Genomic DNA, 21,056 nt, shown 5'->3' with positions numbered 1-21,056 from the left:
TCACCCTGCTGAGCAGGGCTGCTAACACCACATACCATCCCAGCCTGAAAACTCCTCAGGGTCTGGCAGAGAGGTCCTGGGGAAAGTATCAACTACCTACGTGTTAAATACAAATTCTGCACTACAAGTTGAGTTACGACCAAGAATCTCAGAATTGTGCCCCACAGTTGTTCTGTAATTTCTCTCTACCATCCATAGACATCAACGTATTCCTGAGATTTGCTGAGGAATAGGACCTGTAGCCTAACAGTATACATCCTGAGGCTTTTCTTGTCTAGAGGAGCTATTCCTACAAAACCTAGTCTCCTCCAGCAGCCTATGTGCACCTCTCTAGAGTGTTGATCTCTGAGGTGGGGCAGGGTACCTCAGAGGGTACAAAGACAATCCACTGAAGTGATGGAAGGAAATATTAGGGTGCCTAATTTTTTGTTTTTTTACTGGTGGGGCATGTAATCAAAAACCCACTGAGATCACAGGTCTAAGGGACAGTCTGGCCTCGCTTTTTATGAAACACTCAAAGTGGTAGATTAGGGTGTGAATAGCTGGGGGGCAAGGATGATGCTCCCTAGGTTTTTCTTTGGGGAGGGCGATGAAGAGCAGATCAAAAGTGATGGATGCCCCTTGTTTCTGTGTCAGCCTAAGGAGCTTTCTGACGCCGAATCTAACAGACTCACCTGATCTCCTCTCATGGATCGGATGTGATTCTTCCCTCCTTGGGACCCTTCTTTGGCACTTTTTCCCTTGCTCAAAGCTCAGGTCACTGTAATTTCTGATGTTACTTGAGTTTTTATCATGTCTGTCCTAGACTCTTAGCTTCTTGAAGGCAGTGTCTGTTTCTTAACTCATCTCCTGAAGGCTTTGCATACAGTATCTGATGGAGAACCCTTGCAGACATAAAGCTTTCATTTTAAAAGAGATGACCATATCATAGTGAGGTCCCCGAGCACTAAGTATTTCCCTGACTTTGGATTCCATACTCAGTGAAAACTCAAAAACAGCTTTTAAGTTTGCCACCCTATGTAAGTCCCTTGATTCATTTTTGCCTAAAGACTTTTTTAAAACCACTCTTTATTATCACTGCAATCTCAATTTTAAAAAAGAAAAGAAAAAAGACATTTCAATGCCACACAACTAAAAGACATAATCTCAGAAAGAAAAGATCAGCCTTCCCCCCAAAGACTGGGACCTTACACCTCCATATAAAGTATTTAAACAGCATATCCTCATTTTCCCCATTCATCATGCCCCAGTCCGGGGATCACCATTTAGAAACAGCTGAGGCGGAGGGAAGCAACAGCACAATTCCAGCCAAGTCACTGACAGCACCAGTTCCCTTGGGAGTGAGGAAGGGACAAGCCCGGCTCTGAACGGAACTAGTGATGTGTGAGACGTAAGATGTTTATCCCACTTTCCCCTTCTGTCTCTCCCTTGGTTATCTATCCTTCTTTCAGGGCCTTGATCCCAGACAGATAAGACCCAAATGTCAAACAAAGGCTTTCACCTTAGATAGCATCAAACCCAAAGCAAATAACCTATAACCTCTGATGGTAGAATTTCAGGTGAGTGGGTGGCCACTCCTTCCCCTTGAGTAGCCCTTCAAGTCACAGCATATTCATGGTTACAAACCAATCCACCTCTCTCTAGCTGGCCCTGTAAAAAGGTCCAAAGCTCCAGCAGCCGTTAGGACCCTGACTGACACAGTCTCTCACATCTGGTCAGAGGACAGCATAAAATGCTGATAGTTAATTCTATCATTTGAACTGAAAACAAGGTTATACGCAGAAAATGTGATTATACTGACTGTACTGCATGTACATCATCAAGAAAACCCAGCCTTAAGCCACCTACTGCCCACATGCACACAAAAGGCTGCTGAACTGCACATGAGCAGCTCTTCCTGAGTCCTTCAGTACTAAGGCTTTTCTATTGCTTCTTCAGTTTGTCAAGTGCTAGCGTATGCTCGCTATAATAGGTACCAGGTACCAAATGCTTAAGAAAAATTAGAAGAAAAACTCTTAAATGGAAAAAATTATATTCATTAAAAAAAAATTTTGGTTGCACCACGAGGGACGTGGGATCTTAGTTCCCTAATCAGGGATCGAACCCACGCCCACCACAGTGGAAGCTCGGTGTCTTAACCACTGGACCACCAGGGAAGTCCCTATATTCATTAACTTAATTTTTTCTGCAACAATGCCCGTATTTGACAACAGCAGCAGAACAGGAAGGCCCAGCTGGAGGTGCACCAGTGTTCCTTGGGAGTTTAATGATAACAGGCCAGAATATTTTACATCAGGCCTGTCCCAGAAATTCCAGGTGGCCATAGACATGATCCTTTAAGTTAACTGTCCACTTCCTGTTGTGCAATAAATTGTCACCAATTGCCTGAAAAAAAAAATCAGGACACATGATCTGACCTATATTTGTTCTGCCACGGTGTGTAAGGCAGACTGGGATGTATAGCTGAAGCCCCAAGTCATCTTGCTGATTTATAGTGACAACAGGCAGAACATTTGAAACCAGGTGCCCTGGAAAAGGTACAGTAGCCATATTAATAACATCACCCAGAGCACATCCCCAGGACTGGACTTAAGGTCAAATGCTCACTGGCCCTAATCCCTTGTCACACACACCTTCTTCCCAGTTCCCTTTCTTGGTGTGGACAACAGACTCTGTACCCAGACTATGAGAAACCCAAGGCCTCCCAGTCTGCCATGTGCTAAGCTCCCTCACCTGTTCAATGCACAGGGTGGGGAGGGAAGGGAGGAATGGGGGCGGTGCTAAGCCCCAAGTTGGGCACCACTGTGGACAGCTACTTAGAAGTCACGTGGCAGGGACCGGGATTGCCCAGGCTACCCTTCCCACAGCACATGTTCACCTGCCTGAGCAGAGGGAAGCCAGCCAAGTCCAGCCTCTCCTGGTCTTCCAGGCAGAAAACAAGGGGATGAATCTTGGTTCGGACCTTGCCCCTCTATCCTCCACCCTGCCCAGCCTGTGGACCCCACCTCCCATCCCACCAGGCTGAGCCACCTCTCCTAGGGTGAGATGCCACGCGGGAACCCTGTCTTTTCCCTTCGGGGATTAAACAATGAAGCCCAAATGCCAGGCACCAGAAGCTGTTTGGAATTCAGTTTCCCATCAACTGCCTCACATTTTCTTCCCAAATTGGGGCCCTAAAACTCAGACTGCAAATATGCAGAGGTGCTAAAGCAGTGGGCTGAACTTCCCGTGGAGCTGTGGTCTCTCGAGGCTGTGTCCCCCATCCCATCTACCTTTACCAGCCCCCAACCTGCTCCTTCTAGAGACTCCCAGCAAGATACTCTCTCAGCTGAGGGTACGAATTCTATCTGTTGTATGGGATAAGATTTTCAGTGGCTGTGAAAGAGACTCCAGCGGGGGAAAGAGTACGGAGTATGAATTTTTGAATGCGTTGTGGGCAGGTGTCCTATGATGATAAGGAGCCCGCTGACGCAGACCCAAATTTACAGGATAAAAAAATACCCTAGCCCAGAGCTTCTCAAACTTTAGGGTACACATGACTCCCCCAGGGTCTTGTTAAAATGCAGGTTCTGATTCAGGATGGCTGGGTAGGGCCTGAGAGTCTGCAATCCTGCCAGGGGCCCAGGTGGAGTCCAGGCTGCCAGTGGGTGGACCACAGTTTGATAGTGAGGGGCTACAGACAACCTGGGGTGGGAGGGTCAGACCACAGTCAACAGAACCATATCTTCTGAACCCCAAGACAGGGCCTATGGTCTAAGGGAAGATTGGGGTTTGCTTTCGGGAGCCAGAGGCAGTGTGGGAGCCAGAGGCAGTGTGGAAGCCACACCAGGATGCTGAAGCTTCTCACTTCCTGGGACATTCTCAGAGACTCTGGGGGTGGTGGTTCTGAAACTCAGCTCCCGAGGACACACTGTTTGCCTCTAAGCTGGACCAGCTGGAGCTGCTACTTCGATCAAATCACTTCGTCTCCTCCCAGACCACTGAGGAGAAATGTTAATGCACTGATTTTGCAAATTTATGTTTTTCTCCTATATATTTTCCTCAGCTTTAACTAGAAGACTTCAAGATTTAGCTATGGCAGGAGAACCTCTAGTAGGAGAAGAGCAGCTAACTGAGCAAGAGGCAGAGACCCCTGAGCTTCACCACCTCTGGGGCTGCCCCACGTCAGCCCTGCTGGCCCCCTGCCCCGGCCATGGGTCTGTAAGTTGCAGCTGTCTGGTCTTAAAAGCGCGGGCACAAGCTTCAGCCCTCCTTTGACTTGCTTTATTCCCTGTGGGACTTCAAAAAAGATATTATAGTATACAGTATGTGAGAACAAAAGGGAAATATACTCAGAGAATACAGGAAGCACAAATGCTGCTGGGCAATGGCTGGTCTGTTCAGCATAAAAAGTTGAGGGAAATGTAAGCACGGGGTATGAACAGACAGAAAAGTGAGGCAAGGAAATGGGAGGAGGGGAAGATGTCTCTGAACAGACTGACAGGTGACCGTAACCTGTGGGGAAATGCAGCCGGGAAGAAGTTCCTGGGGGCTGAAAACTTTTTATGAGCTGGAATGTCATATTTGAGCTTCTCATGGTCCTGTGATATAAAAGCCCTCAGTAAAAAGTTGCTGCATGCACATGCACGCCCACAGGGACACACACACACACCACAGTCTGGCACAGAGAATCTAATATATCAAACTCACAGGTCCTAAAGTGCTGGGACAATTTGCAGGCCTGGGTCGAGACACAGGATCCAACTTCAGGGCCAACTTGGAGGGCGTTATTATACCATATATCACTAGGGGGCGCCCTCACCGACATTCACACTGTAGTGAGGGCCAAGAAAGCCTGCCTACCCACTGCCCTCACCCTTCTTAGTTTCCGAAGGGAAGGAGGTGGGAAGGGGAAATAGGTGGCAACCGGGGTCAGGGTAGAGACGCGGGATTGAGTTCAGAAATATGAGACGCCACTCCCTTCAGGTGAGACCTCAGTCTCTCCATAAACAGAGTGGCCAGGTCTCCAGAACAGGCTGAGCAGGGAAATAAACTCATATCGCAAGGCAGTAACTACAGCATGCATAAACAGTAATTACCCAGATTCAGTAGCAAAGGACTTATCTCAGACGGAGGCTGCAGTGTCTGCTAGCAAAGCATTCAAAGGTGACAAAACCAATGGGCAAGCAGCAAAGGAATATGAATGGGAAACAAGAAACTGTCACTCCTGCGCAGTTAGCTTGATAATATATCTATTGAACTGTTTATGACTTTGGGTCTCATATGTGTATTACAGATGGCAAAAATTACTCCTAGTTCACGCGGTGGGGATTAAATAGGTCAATAATCCATAGTGTTCCCAAGAGTGACACTACTTCCAAATGCTGGGCACCTGAACTCATCTGAGGACCACTGGTTTGTGAAAACAGATGATAAACGTGAAATTGGGAAGGCTGTGCAAATCCCGGGATGTGCAGTCATCACCCCGATAGCCAAGGTGCCTGTGTCTGCCTGTGGGTATGATGCCCTCAACAAAGGACACCCCCCAACACAGCCCTGAATCCCAGCCCAGCAAATAAGGAAACTTTCCCAAGAGCAATCCAATTTGTTCAATCTGAACTTATCTCCTTACCCTCCAGTTTTTAAGGAATTATTACAGGGGTTGGGGGGACTCTAGGCCCCCAAAGCATGAGAGCCACAGGCACCCTCCGCCTTCTGGCCCTGTCTTCCCTCATGGGACCTCCCATCTCCAGGGGGAAGGGGACTGGTGTGGAAACACCAGCTTGGTGCGGACACACCAGCTTGGTGCATCTCCCTGGGCATAGAGGTTTCCTTCATACTCCTATAGCACTTTTTTGAGACTCCTATTACATGGTACTTAAACTGCTTTTGAGACAGTTTTCCACTGTGTTTTCAAAGCCAGCCCTGGCATGTCTGTAAACATCAGTTCATATTCCTGGAATAAATCTTTTTTGTGTTCCATCCTACTACCCACAGGGGTACAGATGGCATGTTTTATGTGGTGGCCACTATTTACAATCCAACCCCATGGAGGCCCATGAGATGCCACAAATGGAGCCCACACAGGAAGACAGCCCCTTCAGTAGAGACATTTGTCCCGACAGGCCAGGAGTGCCAGGAAAGGACACACCCTGAAAGTACATGGGGTGCCTCTGTGCCGCTGACACACATCCTCTGTTCTGGGCCAGCGGGGTCTTGGGCATCCCCAGGAGGCACACGGAGAGGCAGGCTTTGCCCAAGTGACAGTGGGGTATGTGCGGCCAGTGGCTGTAAGCAGGGAAAACAGCACACAAAATGCCCCAAATTGGTTGTAGAGTTAAAAACATCAACAAAGCAAATCCTTCCCTACCAAGGAGGCTCACCACATTCATTTGCATGTTCATGAGCATCTGCTAGCTGAGTACCAATGTATCCTTCTTTCTATCCTGATGGACAGCCATTCATCACAATAGACTTGACCGGTGTCAGTACCTCAATGAGGGGATAATAGAAGCAGGGTTTTTTGTTGGGGAGGAGGGAGGAAAGGAGAGAAGAATCGCTTTACTCTGAAAAATACTCTGAAGAAGCCACGGCTGCCTCTGTCTCAGACGAAGATAGCATTTGCCGAAAATGTCAACAGATTGCTTCTTGAGTTGGAGTAGTGCAGACATCAAAAGCTTATTTTAACAGGGCATTTGCTTAAAATCACTTGGTTGGTTTAGGCATTTAGAATGTCTCTGACTATATAATTTGGATTAAGAGGTTCTTGTTGGGTTTTACTGATTTAGCATAAATCAGAAGGACATACTGGAATAGACCCCTTCACATAACCAGAGCCTTTAGGCCATGAACGTAGTAAAATTTGCTCTTTGTTTGTGCTGCATTTTTAGTGGGTTCTTTTTTCTTTCTTTCTTTGTTATTATTATTATTCTTATTTTTTAACGCGGCTTAGTTGCTATGCGGAGGCTTAGCGCTCCTGCTTGGGGATCAGTTCCAGACTTTGGTTTGATTTGAAACAAGCCAAGCAAATTTGCCTGAATGTGATTTCAAAAGGTTTTCCTATTTCTCTCATCAGGAGATTGAAGGAAGCTGGGAAGCAAGACACTATTTGAGTTCAAATAATGCTGGCCTGATTTTCTCAAGAATTCGGTACGATTCAGTAGACACAGTTCTGATGGACGACCACCAACCACTGCTGCAATGGCTCTCAGGACCAGGTCTCAGGAAGCTTAATTTCAAAAGGCAGATGACTCATACTTGGAGATAAAGTCTTTTCCCTCCATTTTTACTTTTCTTTCAGTCTTTTTCACTTTCTCTCTCCATATCACATTGACTAGATGTGACTCAAAAAGTTAATGGTAATTGCTCTCATCTTAATTTAGCAAAGAGAGAGGAAGAGAGGGAGAGAAATGAGTGTAAGTTGTAGATCTAAGCACAGGTCATTACAGGTGTGTTATATTAGTGTATTCATGAGCCCCCCCAGGGACAGACATGCTGTGATATCCAATAACTTTCTTAATGTGTAATTACACACCATCGGACTATAATTGATTAATTGAAAAGACGTAGGCAGATGTGAGGGCGAGACTTCTGCTGCTCATTAAATGAATATGTCCTTGCTTGTCTTTAATAAGTTAAGTGGAACTACTCAAAAGCAATTAAGTCAGTAGTGAAATTCATTAAATTTTAAGTAATTATTGGTATTAAATTCTGTAATAGAATTCAAGACTTTGCATAGTTCTATTTCAAAAAGAAGTATGATCATTCTATGGGGCCAATTCAACAGAATGAGGGCTCTGAGAAAACTACATCTTGGAGCCACTGACATTTTGTATGAAAATCACCTGAGAGAGAGAAGGAGCTGGAAGAGGGCTAGGGGGATTTCTGGAAGCTTTGCTTGCCATCCTAGACCAGATAGACCCGAGTGTCTCACTTAAACCTAGGAATGTAGTCGTGTTTCCAAAGCACTTCTTTCATTTAAAATCTTAATGTAAATAGTTCGAAAAGAATGAAAAATACATATTTTTCAATCTAATGCCTTGAATACTACATCTGATACTTTCCCTAGTAGCTAAATTCAAACACAAACATGGATATGCGGCACTGAACGCAATTTGGAGAAAATTCTTTCCAGGCTCCACTCTCATGTGGGAAATAAACCTGGGTGACTGAGGTGGCGGGGAGACTATGAGGTATGCCACAGTTCAGAGAGGGAACCCCAGATCATTCTCAGAGCCCAGAAGTGGCTCCTATGCCTTCAGCCACTATTCATTCTGCCCAAGAAACCAGACAACTCAGAAATCTATCAGAGAGGAACTCCATTCAGCCAGTGCTGCCGCATTCCAGACATTCCTGACAACTCCCTAGACGCAGGAGAGACCTTGGAGTCTGAGCTGGCTGTGGAAAAGTGCCAACAGGGAGCCACACCAGTACGGTTTGTTCATTCATTCGTGCAGTAGGTATTTCTTGAGCGCTTATTCAAAGCCTTTAGTAAAATGATTTTACAAATACTTATGTATATCTATATCTATCTATCTATCATCGATCATCTAACTATAATATAAAGTAAATGTACAAAGAAAACCAGGGGGCAATTCTGTGAAGATGTAGTCCCTTTCGTACCCATCCAAGATGATCTTGTGCCCTGCACATCGTAAGCACTCAGTAAAAGCTCGCTGACTGAATGATGGAAGAAACTGATGACGTGGGCTTTGAGGAAAGCATGATTGTGTGTGGCACCTGCATAAAGTTCTCTAATTTATGGAAACAGTTAAGAGATGTTAATGGCATGGCCAGGATAAGCCAAAGAGACGGCGATGATGGCAGCTGAGAGTGAAGGAGAACTGACTGCAGAACCTTTGTCTATTCCCAGGTTTCTTGCTCTACCCATCAGCATCCTTAACAGTCCTGTCATTCCTTTCTTGGGACAGAAAACTTAAAATGTAAACCCATGTATTGTGGTCATTTAAAAAAAAAAAAAACAGTGGCTTCAACTACATTTTTTAAGTCTACAAAGTTTCAAATCTACAAATAACCCTGTATGGTTAGTTTCACAATCTAAAAAGACATTATTGTACTTTCATTGTTTGCTGGGGCTAACACTTTGATGACATGAGAGCCAGTCTAGATGCAAGGCTATGGGGCTGCTGGTTCTGGAGAGGCACTGTTCCCACCCTGGGCCCCGTGAGAGGCATCCCCACAGCAGGCTGACTAGACACAGAGACAGGAGGGAGATATGTGATTCTTACCATTCCCCAAAGGAGGAGAGAAAAGCATATTACATACACTCTAATTGCTGTTGGAAGAAAAAAATTCCAGTCCTCGCACACATTGTAATTTTAGAAACCATAACTAAAGCTAAAACTAAATTAGACTAAATAGGTGTATTAGGCTCAGAAAGAAAAAAAATCAGGGCATGTGGAAAGACATTAGGTCTCATTTTCTGTTTGCATGTTTTTCTGCTATAAAGGGCAATTTATTGTCCCACAGCTCATTTTAATCTTGAACATGACCTTGATAATCTGTGTAGGATAGAGGCAGCCCAACAATTTCAAAGAGGAGTTCTAACCAAGAGAGATGCTTTCCAGCTTTATCATGTTCACTTAATGACATTTTGCTCACATTATTTTGGATTTTTGCTTCTCTTCTTTTCTCTTTTTTTTCATTTTTATGACTGTAACAAGTTCCACATGCATTTTAGACAGCAAAATCAGGCCAAAAGAAAACTGATTTATCAAATCAATAATTAAGTGCCTAACTGATACATCCTGAAACTTATCAGCATATGAACAAAGAAGATGGCCAAAGAAGTAGGTGATGGTGTTTACTTCCAAAAGAAAAGTAAAATTTTAAATAGTCAGGTAATTAGGAAAATCAGGGAATGTGGGATTATAAGAAATTTGCTTTGGAGGTTTAACTAGCAAACCCTTTTTGTGTCAGACTTTTTTCCCCCAAAACCATTTTATATTAGTCTAATACTCTATCTTAGTAAAGACAGTAAATTCAATAAGATGTTTTTTCTTTGTTGAAGATCTTGAAAATCTTTAGGGTCATTACTGGATAAATACCAGTTCTCCTTCTAGAGTCCTATACACGTGCAAGGCGTAAAGAGTAAGCTAAATCCACGCAATCAAAAGCTATGTGTTATGAGATTTTTGTCTTCATTTTTAAAAAACAAGGAATCTAAATATTCATGTGAGTTTTATTTACTGGCATTTCTTTCTTTCTCTTAAAAGTTGAATACAAAAAAAGGGGGTTTATTCCCTTTATTAGTTACCTTTTATTGAGTGCTTATTATACACCAAGCACTTTATATGTATTATCTCATTTAGTTTTTATGGCAACTCTAAATGGTGTATACAGCTATCGTTCCTGTTTTACACATGCAGAAACCGACCTTCCCAAGGCCACAAAGCTAGTCACCACACAGCCAGGTTAGTGTGACTCCAGGGCACATATGCTGCACTGCCTCTGTGCTGTTCTCTGGGCAAAGGGGTTATTGCATTCTTGTTAAGGGAGATTCTATCCCTCCTTAATCCAAATTTAAGACCCTTTTCCCCCTAGTTTGTGTTTAAATCACAATGATCCCTGAATCATTCTGGATCACAGTTCAGTTTCTTGCTTCTACTTTGATCTCAGTTTTTCCCACTGTACACAACTACCTACTTACTCAACTACGACTCTTATCCAAAATCTAAATTTATAAGAAAATTGGCTTGAGATGAAATCTTTGCCAGTTATTTATATTAACATGGTCATAAGCACTTGATGGCCAGTATTTTTGGACAGTCATTTGCAGTCTCTTTCTTGCCTTTCCAGCTGTGAGAAGCACTTGTCCTCATCACAGTGTGCCTGGACTGTTCTAACTACCTTCTAGAAGTCTCGCTGCTCAAGGCGTGAAAGCACTGCTTTCGTAATAGCACTTCCTGGCGCAGTTACCTAATACAGATCCCACAGCCTAAAACACCAAATGTAAAATTAGCTGTCTGGCTTTCATTGTTTTTATTATTTGACCACAACGTACCGAGGTAACTCTATTCTCACTACTCACAAAATGATGCCAGGCAGTGTCTCGATGACCCCCACGTGCTCCCTGCTTACCTCCCTCCCATCATTCCACCAATAGTCTTCTCTTTCTCTGAGGTATACTTCCATTCCCCTTCCTACAAGGACCAGCCCAGGCCCCACCTCCTCTGAGGATCTATTCCTGATGACTCCAGCCCACCATCTCTTCCCCATTAAATGACCCTTTACTTCCTTTTTGTGCACATAATACTTTAGTACATATTTCTATTCTCTAATCAGCATACCACCATTATCTAGCACTTTAATATACACTGGAAGTTCATTGTTCATATCAGCAGTTTTCATGTAAGCTCCTTATGAGAAGGATCCACATTTTATGCTGTGTTTGCACTGCAACACACGTCTTTTAAGCACAGCACTGGGGAGATGGTAGGTACTCAATAAATGCACCTCGACTGAAAGACAAATATCTTCAAAATCTGGGTCACATACATACCCCATCACCACCTACTCTCATATTAATTCCACCTTCGGAGTTGTCTCCATGACACTAAATACTCAGGTTTTTAGAAAAGGTTTTAAATCTTTACAGATATTGCATTGAATTATAGATATCGTCTTCATGCAAGGTACACAGAAGAATAAATTAGAGATGTAAGAAACTATCCAGACCAAACACACCAGAGAATATATCCCTTGAGAAAAGGTCTTTTGGGTTTGAATTATCAAGACCGGCTGTCTCTACTGATGCAGCTCAATTCTCAACTTGGCTGATTTGATGACAGTCATAACATTGTTTAAAAATAAAAGTGCTAAGGAAAAATGAAAATGAAAATTTCACTACAACTTTATTTTTCCATGTTATTTATTTTTATGTGTTCATATATAAACATCAAATTATGTTTTTGATGTTTATATCAAATACTGCATAAATGATTGAGATGTGTTAAATGCCATAGGCTCATAAGCACTTCTGTAATGCTCTAGTTTATTTTCATTTTCCTTTATGGATGTATCCACATTTCTGCATGGGATATATAATTTGCCTTCATATACTGTATTTTATATACACAATGATGTCACAAATTGTCAAAATTCAAGCTCTCTGGCAAATATATAAATATTTCGCTAAGCCAAAACTAGTGTTTACACCATTTTTGTCCTAACACATTTATCAGACAATTTAGAAGTTAAAAACACCACTGCTTGAAATGGCTATATAATGGAGACCCCAAAGTATTTCATATATCTTAATAATCAGGATACTTTTCATTTGAAGGCCTTATTCTAGCATATACTCAATATTAAATATCGCCTCCCTTCCCATCTCAGGCTTTGACATTTAAAAATGTTTATGCGGTTTTCCCCTTCTGTGTTCACACAAAGAAGAGTATAACAGATCCTGCTGCAATATCAGAATCAGATTCAAATTTTCCATTCAAAGGAAACCAAACTATATTGAGATCTGAACACTATAAAACAGCAGAGTATTTCACAAAGTTAAATATAGGGTGTAACTTAGTTGATATCCTGAAGGTGGATTATCAAATTTGAAGTGTAGGAAATGTACTTATCTATGTGTACTTTTGTAGATTGGGAACCTCTCTAAGAGATGATGGTGTTGGTGATGATGATGGGTAAAAAGATCCTGATTTATTTTAAAAACCCATACTTTATCCTGATTTATTTAAAAAACCCATATTTTATCCTAATGGAATCTACAGCTCGTTCTATTGAGAAAGAGAGAGAGAGAGAGAGAGAGAAACCATTGTTTCTCCACCAATGTATCTTCATGGATTTTCAAGAGAAATATTGATGGATATGCAATCCAAAGTAGAACATTAAGCACTTTTCTGGATAATTAAGACAAAAGTACTGCTTATTATTTTAAACCTGGCTTATCGGGAGTATGTCTTAACTGGTTCAACATTTCACTTGAAATTATGAACAAAGCCATCTATCAGCTCCACTGAAGGGAAAGGATACAGCAGTAAAATTCTCAGCCAAGACAACCACAGTTGTCTTGCACCTTGTCCGTGGCCAATGAACAATCCAGACCCAACCTTAAGCATTTAGTTTTTACGTGAACGAGAACCAGGGGGATATGTTATTGCATGCGTTCAACCAACAATAATTTTTGAGCACCTACGTCCACAGGTCATTGAATCTATATCACCACTGATCGTTAAGATGCTATTATTTTATACCACTAGGAAAAAACATGGCCAATGAAAAAAATGACAGTCATCAACTGTAACATGCAATCCCCCCCCCCTTTTTTTTTTTGGTCTTTCTGCACAGCACACGGGATCTTAGCTCCCCAACAAGGGATTGAACCTGGGCCCTTGGCACTGAGAGCTTGGAGTCATAAAATATGGGGTGGGCAAGCATGGTTCTCAGGGGTACGGTGAGGAAAGACCAAGTTCTTGCCTCACAGAGCTCTCAGCTAGGGGAGCCTCATCTGGACTTAAAAGAGGGTTATCTCAACTTCTGGCTGTACATGGCCAAGGAGGAGAAGCTGGGAAGACAGACCTCATGGAGAGTCCGATGCCTCAAGCCAGAAGAGTAGGAAGTGTACAAAAAACATTATTACAAAAGATGCTTAAGCCAAATTCAACGAGAAAACACATTAAAGACCTTATTTGCCTGAACTTGCTTATTTGCCATTTAATCATGGCAGTCTATCTTTCTTCTTCTCTTGAAATTTCCTCTCACCGGTCCCCCATCACCCCCACATAACCATCTCCGATTTCTTGCCTCCTTTATTACTCATATATGTCATTCTTCTCAAGTCCAAATATTTTTTATTCCTTTTCCCTTTTTCTCCCAAGAGACTTTCATTAGCTTGTTCTTCTAGCCATAAACCAAGCATATGACTAAATATGATTAGTACTAGTTCTGGCTGGTTTCTTAGGCACTTTTACATTGATAATCGATATCCTATCTGGTTTTCTGGCTTTGCTTGATATATGATGTAGAGTTTCTATCAAGCCATCAAAGGTGAATTCTCTTTGGTACTTTAGGTAATTGTTCAGTTCTAGCAATTAAAACAATGAGGGAAAATGTCACTGACCCCTAACTCCAGTATGCTACCTGATGGCCAGAAGTCTTGAAGGCAATAGATCAGTTCACCCCGAGGAATTACAACCCCACCAAATCAAAAGAGGCCAAGCCTTTTTTGAAACGGCCTTACTGATTGTAAAAAGAATCAAAATCTTCAAAAGAAGATTTAACATTTGTCATATATCATCTATTGCTGTCAGATTTTTAAAAACCCACTCAAACACTTATAACACATTGAAAATTATATTTTCTATAGAGTACCAAATTTAAAAATATATATACTTTGGTTCCTTTCCCTACAATTTAGTATTCATTGGAAATCTTCAAACACTGACATGCCTTTCTGAATAAACTCCCCTTCCTAACGTTCCCACAGATGTTCTTTCTGGCTTCCGAATTCTACCAAAGAATTGTTACCATAAAGAAGCTACAAAGAGCGATTCTGGATTAATTGCTTAATTCCTTCATGTCACAAACATAGGTTGAACCCTTCTCTCGCCCTGGGATGGAAGAATGTATCAGACCTGGTCCCTACCTTGAGAAGGTGGCAGTGTGTCTTGGCCTGAGCACAGGTCAGAGAGATGTGGGTCAAATCTAGGCTCTGCGCCTGCTCACTAGATCCCCTCCTCTCTCCCAGGGCAAGGAACGTAACATCCCCGCATTTTAATTTCCCCATCTGTAAAACAATAATAACAATACCTACTAGCAAAGGTATAGAGCGTGCAGGGCCTAAAAAAGGGTCTGTAAAGACCAAGCACAACGGCACGTTGGAGGCGCCCCACAAAGGATGGTTTCTTGTCTCCTTCCCTTAACAGGCTTATCAGAGGCACATCCGTTTGCTACTGCGGACATTTACATGTGTAGGTTATATTTTTCCTTTGCTTTGCATTTATTTTCTTAGTTGTATATTTCTAAGATTAACAATTTTAGTATTAAAGGGGAGAGCAAGATGAAGGGGTCTTGGGTCACGTAGAGTCTTCCTGGACAGTTATATATATAGTTTTAAAAGCTTAGCTATAAGAATTGTCTGCATAATGCACCTTTGTCCCTCTCATTGTTCACAAGGAATTATTGTGGCTTTTGCATGCAAACATAAATACTCAAGACTTTCAGATAATCTGTTGCTAGAAAATTTGGTCAATGGTATTCTACGATGTGCTAGTAAGTATGCAACCTTGAGAGAAATAACCATAATCACGATTACAACAACCTCAACTGAATGCCAGCCATTTGCCGAATACCATTCTAAGCGTCACAGGGGCATCCATTCATTCAGACCTCACACCAACCCTACAGGATACATAGGACTGTTGTCCTTATTTTACAGACAAAGGACATGGACACAGAGATATTCAGTGACTTGCCCAAGGTCACACAGCCAGTGGGTGGAGTGGTGGAGCCTCCTGAATCTGAACCAAAGAGTCTGGTTCAAGAGCCCAAGCTCTTCACCCCAACCTCGTACTATTTTCTGGAAGTTTTAAATTCTTCTTTGAAAAAGTACTCCAACATTTTAGGACCTCACAAATCAGCAACATTTGCTACGCAGCCAACAGGCATCTCTAGTGCCCTCGGCATAAACAGTCAAGTGAGTGGATGTTCAAGGGTTTCTCTGAAGTTTTGTCCTAAATTAAAGTATTACCTATGGGCTTCTATCCAACTCCACTGGAAAGAGACTCTTGTTAGAGAATAAAGGCAGGTACTTCCAGCATTTGCCTAAGATTTTGTTTAAACTAATGCCACCTCCTAGATCCATTTTATTAGTAATAAGACTACTGCTTATTGAACTTTTTCTTAGTATGTGTCAGGCATACTAAGTGCTTCATAAACATGATCTCATTTACTCCTGAAAACAACCCTATGAGGCAGCTACTATATTTATCTTCATTGTATTGATAAAGGCACTGAGGCTCAGGGCAGGTAAGAAAGTTGCCCAGCTTGCACAGCTGGCATGTCTGCAGAGCTGGGACTGGGACACCCACTCTTACCCACCATACCACAGTGCCTCCCCTGGAGAACACATGGTCCTCGATACCTCTCTCTGGCTCCAAGAACCACTGTGATGTACTGTGTGATGGACTGCTCATGTAAGCCAGTATGAATACCAAACCATATGCCTCTGACCTTTTTCCACAATGGCCCTGGAATGGGAAAGGCGAAGATCTCCATGCCTTGGAAAAAGGAGCATGCAGGGGACCAAGGGTCTCCAATCAAATCTAATCCCAAGCAGAGTACCTACACCAGAGCAGAAGCAGGGGGAACTCCAGCCCTCCTGCAGACAGCTTCTCCCCCAAAGAAAGAAACTAAAAAGGGACAGTTAAAATAGGGTTTCCATGGGGAGAGGGTCTTTGTACAGGAGAAGAAAAAGGCTCTAAATCAAAAGACCATGGCAGCAATGGGAGCCAAGGGGCTAAAAAGAGAAAGAGAGAAGCAGCAGAGCCAGCTGGAGAGCCAGGGGAAACAACAGCACAGATGGAAACAGAGGAAAGTGCAGGTGAAATAGGACAACTCAGGTGGAATCCACTCCTCTGCCTGTGTTAAAGTCCAGATGGTCTAGATGGAGAGCATAATGGTGCCACCTCTATTGGAACTGACCCTTGTTCAGTCTAAGACTGGTCCTCTTCTTTCTAAAATGGTCAATTTTTCTTTAAAAAAATAGTTCAGAGAACTGTGGGAACACAGGAATATCTCCAGAGTAAAGGGATCCGGAGGGTGGGTAGAAAAAAATGGTTGGATAGGCCAACTCTCTCTAGATAGCAACCAATCCCTGGGGATTTCTGGGTCATTTTACACCTTTGGGGCTTTTACAATTACTATTTCAGGAAACCGGTACACAGCATACTACATACACATACATCATATGATATTTTATTTGATGTGATGGGATTCCCAGTGTGTCACCATGAATTTTAATTCTCAGTGCCTGGGCTGCTCAGCTGTAACAGCAAAGAAACAGTGTGTCAGTTCAAGTTGAGCTGGGGCATGTATCTGGCTTCCTGCAAGACTAGCAGTGTTAAGGGAGGTCTTTGGTCAGTTATACCTATTTGGAAAAGCCTATCAAGTCTCAAGTGAAATGTGGCTGTTTTTATCACCTTTGGGGGGTTCTCATTAAGATTCCATGACCTAGCCAGAAAGGCCTAGCAATAGCTAATATCTGACAGCAATCCAGAATTCCCCCTCACTGCCATGATGAGGCCAACACGTACTGGTGAGATGGGCTGGGCTGCAAAGAGATCTGATCTTATTTTTAAATAAGTACATTTAAAACTAGGGGCCTATGCCAACTATTCTATAGAGGATGCATAAACAGCAAGGTCCTACTGTATAGCACATGGAACTATGTTCAGTATCCTGTGATAAACCATAATGGAAAAGAATATTTTAAAAATGTACACATATGTACAACTGAATCACCTTGCTGTACAGCAGAAACTAACAAAACATTGTAAATCAACTATACATCAATAAAAAATGAAAGAAAAATTAAAATATAGAAGAACAAAGAAGACTCAAGTCATCACTAGCATTGTGGCAAGTCTTTCACCTTAAGGGTTTTGTTTTGTTTTGTTTTGTTTTGTTTTTGAGGTACGCGGGCCTCTCACTGTTGTGGCCTCTCCCGTTGCGGAGGACAGGCTCCGGACGCGCAGGCTCAGCGGCCATGGCTCACGGGCCCAGCCGCTCCGCGGCATGTGGGATCTTCCCGGACCGGGGCACGAACCCGCGTCCCCTGCATCGGCAGGCGGACTCTCAGCCACTGCGCCACCAGGGAAGCCCTCAGATGGAGTTTTTAAAACCCTTAAGGTGAGGGCTTCCCTGGTGGCGCTGTGGCTGAGTCCGCCTGCCGATGCAGGGGACGCGGGTTCGTGCCCCGGTCCGGGAAGATCCCACATGCCGCGGAGCGGCTGGGCCCGTGAGCCATGGCCGCTGAGCCTGCGCGTCCGGAGCCTGTGCTCCGCAACGGGAGAGGCCACAACAGTGAGAGGCCCGCGTACTGCAAAAAACAAACAAACAAACAAACAAAAAAACCTCCATCTGATCGTCCAAGCCTTACAAGGCTGTGCTGAGCAGGGAGGGAAGAGCATATTGCATAACCAAGATTCACTGGTTTTATGTATACATAGTCACAAAGCTCTAATTCCCAGTTTACTCAGTCTTAATGGATTCTTCATAGCCAGAGAAGTGGTGTGCTAGTCTTTACAAAAAAACAAAACAAAACCAAACAAACAAAAAAGCATATAGGCTTCACAATACTTCAGCAGAATAAAAGGGTGGGATGGGTAAAGGGGTAGGTGAAGCAAGATTAATAGTCGATAATTGTTAGTACATGGAGGTTCATTATATGACTCTCTACTTTGTATGTGTTAGGAATTTTCCATAGTAATTTTTTTTTTAATCCACAGAAGTACTAGGAATTTCCATGAAGCAGAACTACTGAAGTCTAGACTTGAAAGGATGGTGTCAGTTATTTAGACCTTTGCAAATGGGCCGGCCTGCCAGCTCATCCTGTATCCTTCAGGTACCCTATACTCCAGCCAACTTAGTTGTCAACTGAGGTGTGAGTCACCTGGGCTGTACTTTCCCACCTCCTTGCCTTTGCCCATGCTATTTTCCTCTGCTTGGAATGACCCCTTCCCTTATACCCCAGCTCCGACTATGGAAAATCCAACCCATGGAAGGCCTAGATCAAAGGTATCCTCCTTTGTTAAGTCTCTGATTATGGCATGTGGAAATAATCTCTTCCTCCTTTGTACTCCAGAACTCTGTTGGTGCTCTCTAGGGCCACAGCTCACTGTGTAATGATAATAATCATGAAAAAAAGAAGCATGATGATAATAGCAGTGAATATATACTGAATGTTATATGTACCAGGCACTTTCGATATGTCATCGCTTTTGATCCTTACAATATACTTTGAGGCTATTACCCTTTTATTATCCATTTTACAGTTGAAGATCTGAAATGCAAAGAGGTCCAAGAGGCGAAACGGGGGTCCAATGTGATATGATGCCAGATGTATCACCATAAATATTAAGCCTTTGTGCCTATGATCCTTAGCTACCACCAGAGGGATATGGTATAAAGTCTAGTTGAGACAAAATTCTAACTTTCAGGAAGACCGGAGGGCCCACATTCCTGACGGTTAACAATACTGCATATGCCTATTCTTCCTACTGAATTGTAAGCTCCTTCAGGGAAGGGACTGTGTCTTTTTCTATTTGTGAACCCCAAAAGCACTGTCTAGTAAAATGCCTTGTACATAGAAGATGATCAATAATATCTTGTTCATTGAACACTGCATTAATACAGAGCAGTTCTGCTTAAGGGCGACATCCAACTCTTATAATCCACCTTGCTGCCTCCACAAGGAAATAAGAGGGACAAATCAGCCCACAGAACTGCCCAGGCCACTCTCCTCTCCACCAGCTCTATTCACAAGGCCACAAAACTAAAATAGTTTTCATCTTCTCCCTACGTTGGCATTGTAAAGAATGAATTCTTCTTTCAGAAAGAAGAAAGAATTATTCCCCGATGCCATTTTTACTTAGCTTCCCAACTAAGGGCGCCCTCCCCCTTCCTCTGCAAAACTCCCACCCTCAACAGAGTAGGGAAAAGCCAAAAGGAGTCAAACTTTGTCTAGGTGATGACCCGGGAATCTGGAACAAGGAAGACAGGCTGTTCTCCTCTTGAGTCTCCTTTCTCTTATTTCCCCTTTCAGACTTCCTAAACCTGGTTTCTTTCCAACCAGATTATACCACACTGATTGCTGCTAATCTTTGACCATATTTTTTTTAATCTTTTTTTTTTTTTTTTTTTTTTGCGGTACGCGGGCCTCTCACTGCTGTGGCCTCTCCCGTTGCGGAGCACAGGCTCTGGATGCACAGGCTCAGCGGCCATGGCTCACGGGCCCAGCCGCTCCGCGGCATGTGGGATCTTCCCGGACCGGGGCACGAACCCATGTCCCCTGCATCGGCAGGCGGACTCTCAACCACTGCGCCACCAGGGAAGCCCTAATCTTTGACCATATTTTGACCTTCTTCCTGAATACAGTGATGCTCTCTGTCCCCTAAGAACACTTGGGGAGTAGGCTCAATTGCCTTCAATTCCTTCCCCAAACTCTTTCAACGTTCCTTTTTTTCTAGCTAGAAGTCTTCTCCCTCCAAGGACTCAGCTTATGCTATACTTCTGCTAGGTGTTACCCCAGGTGGCTTTCAAGAACTGAGCAAGTACTAGCATAAGAGAGGTGTGATTTAGGTCCTCCTTCCACTCTGGCTCTTAATGCAATTCTCACCATCAATATGAGCATTTTAATAGGGGAAATGAGAAGGACTTCTAGTCCCAAAAGAATGAGGCAATAATGGTAAAGGGACTAGCAACAGAGCTGGAATTTGGGACAAGGGCTGGTCATTGAGGCTGGCTCTAAGTGTTCCCTCTTCTGGGCTCTCATAGGCCATGATGCTGTATTGTTAAAGTGATGTGAATTTCCCACATTTTCTTTTACTGAAAGTTATTTGCTTTGGTCATAAACTTAAGCCAGCAAAAGACCCTGAGGAGTGTGTGTGTGTGTGTGTGTGTGTGTGTGTGTGTACATACATCTACCTATGAAGAGGTAGGTGGGGCCACACTGAATTGTGATATATCAAATAATACTCAAGTTTTATCTAATGCCACTCATCTTGACAGCCTTGCATTTTCAAAATTAATAAAAAGCATAAGGAAACTGCTACACAGTCACCAACCAAAGAATCTTGGCCACCAAGCTAAATATCTAGTCATCTGTGTTGTACATTAAGTGTGAAGGCACATATCACAGTTTGAGATTTAAATGGGCAAATCAATACCTACAGGAAATCGACAGTCACATAGCAGATTTTTCTATCAGCCAATGCTTTCTTTGTCAGTGCCTTCTGATTACACACACTTGCGTATTCTAGGCATCGATTCTACTTTGCTTTTGTTTAGGTTACTTAATATTCCTCCTCTTCCAAGAAGCA

At 43.1% G+C, this 21,056-nt stretch overlaps 1 protein-coding gene across 2 annotated transcripts in view; it reads right to left on the bottom strand.

Moving 5' to 3' along the window:
* Positions 1-21,056, bottom strand: part of SOBP (sine oculis binding protein homolog) — a 153,849-nt gene that overhangs the window by 42,887 nt on the left and 89,906 nt on the right. The window lies entirely within an intron of this gene.

Source organism: Mesoplodon bidens (assembly GCF_964165515.1).
Source record: "Mesoplodon bidens genome assembly, chromosome: 12".
Taxonomy (NCBI): Eukaryota; Metazoa; Chordata; class Mammalia; order Artiodactyla; family Ziphiidae; genus Mesoplodon; species Mesoplodon bidens.
This window is presented reverse-complemented; position numbering and strand designations above follow the sequence as displayed.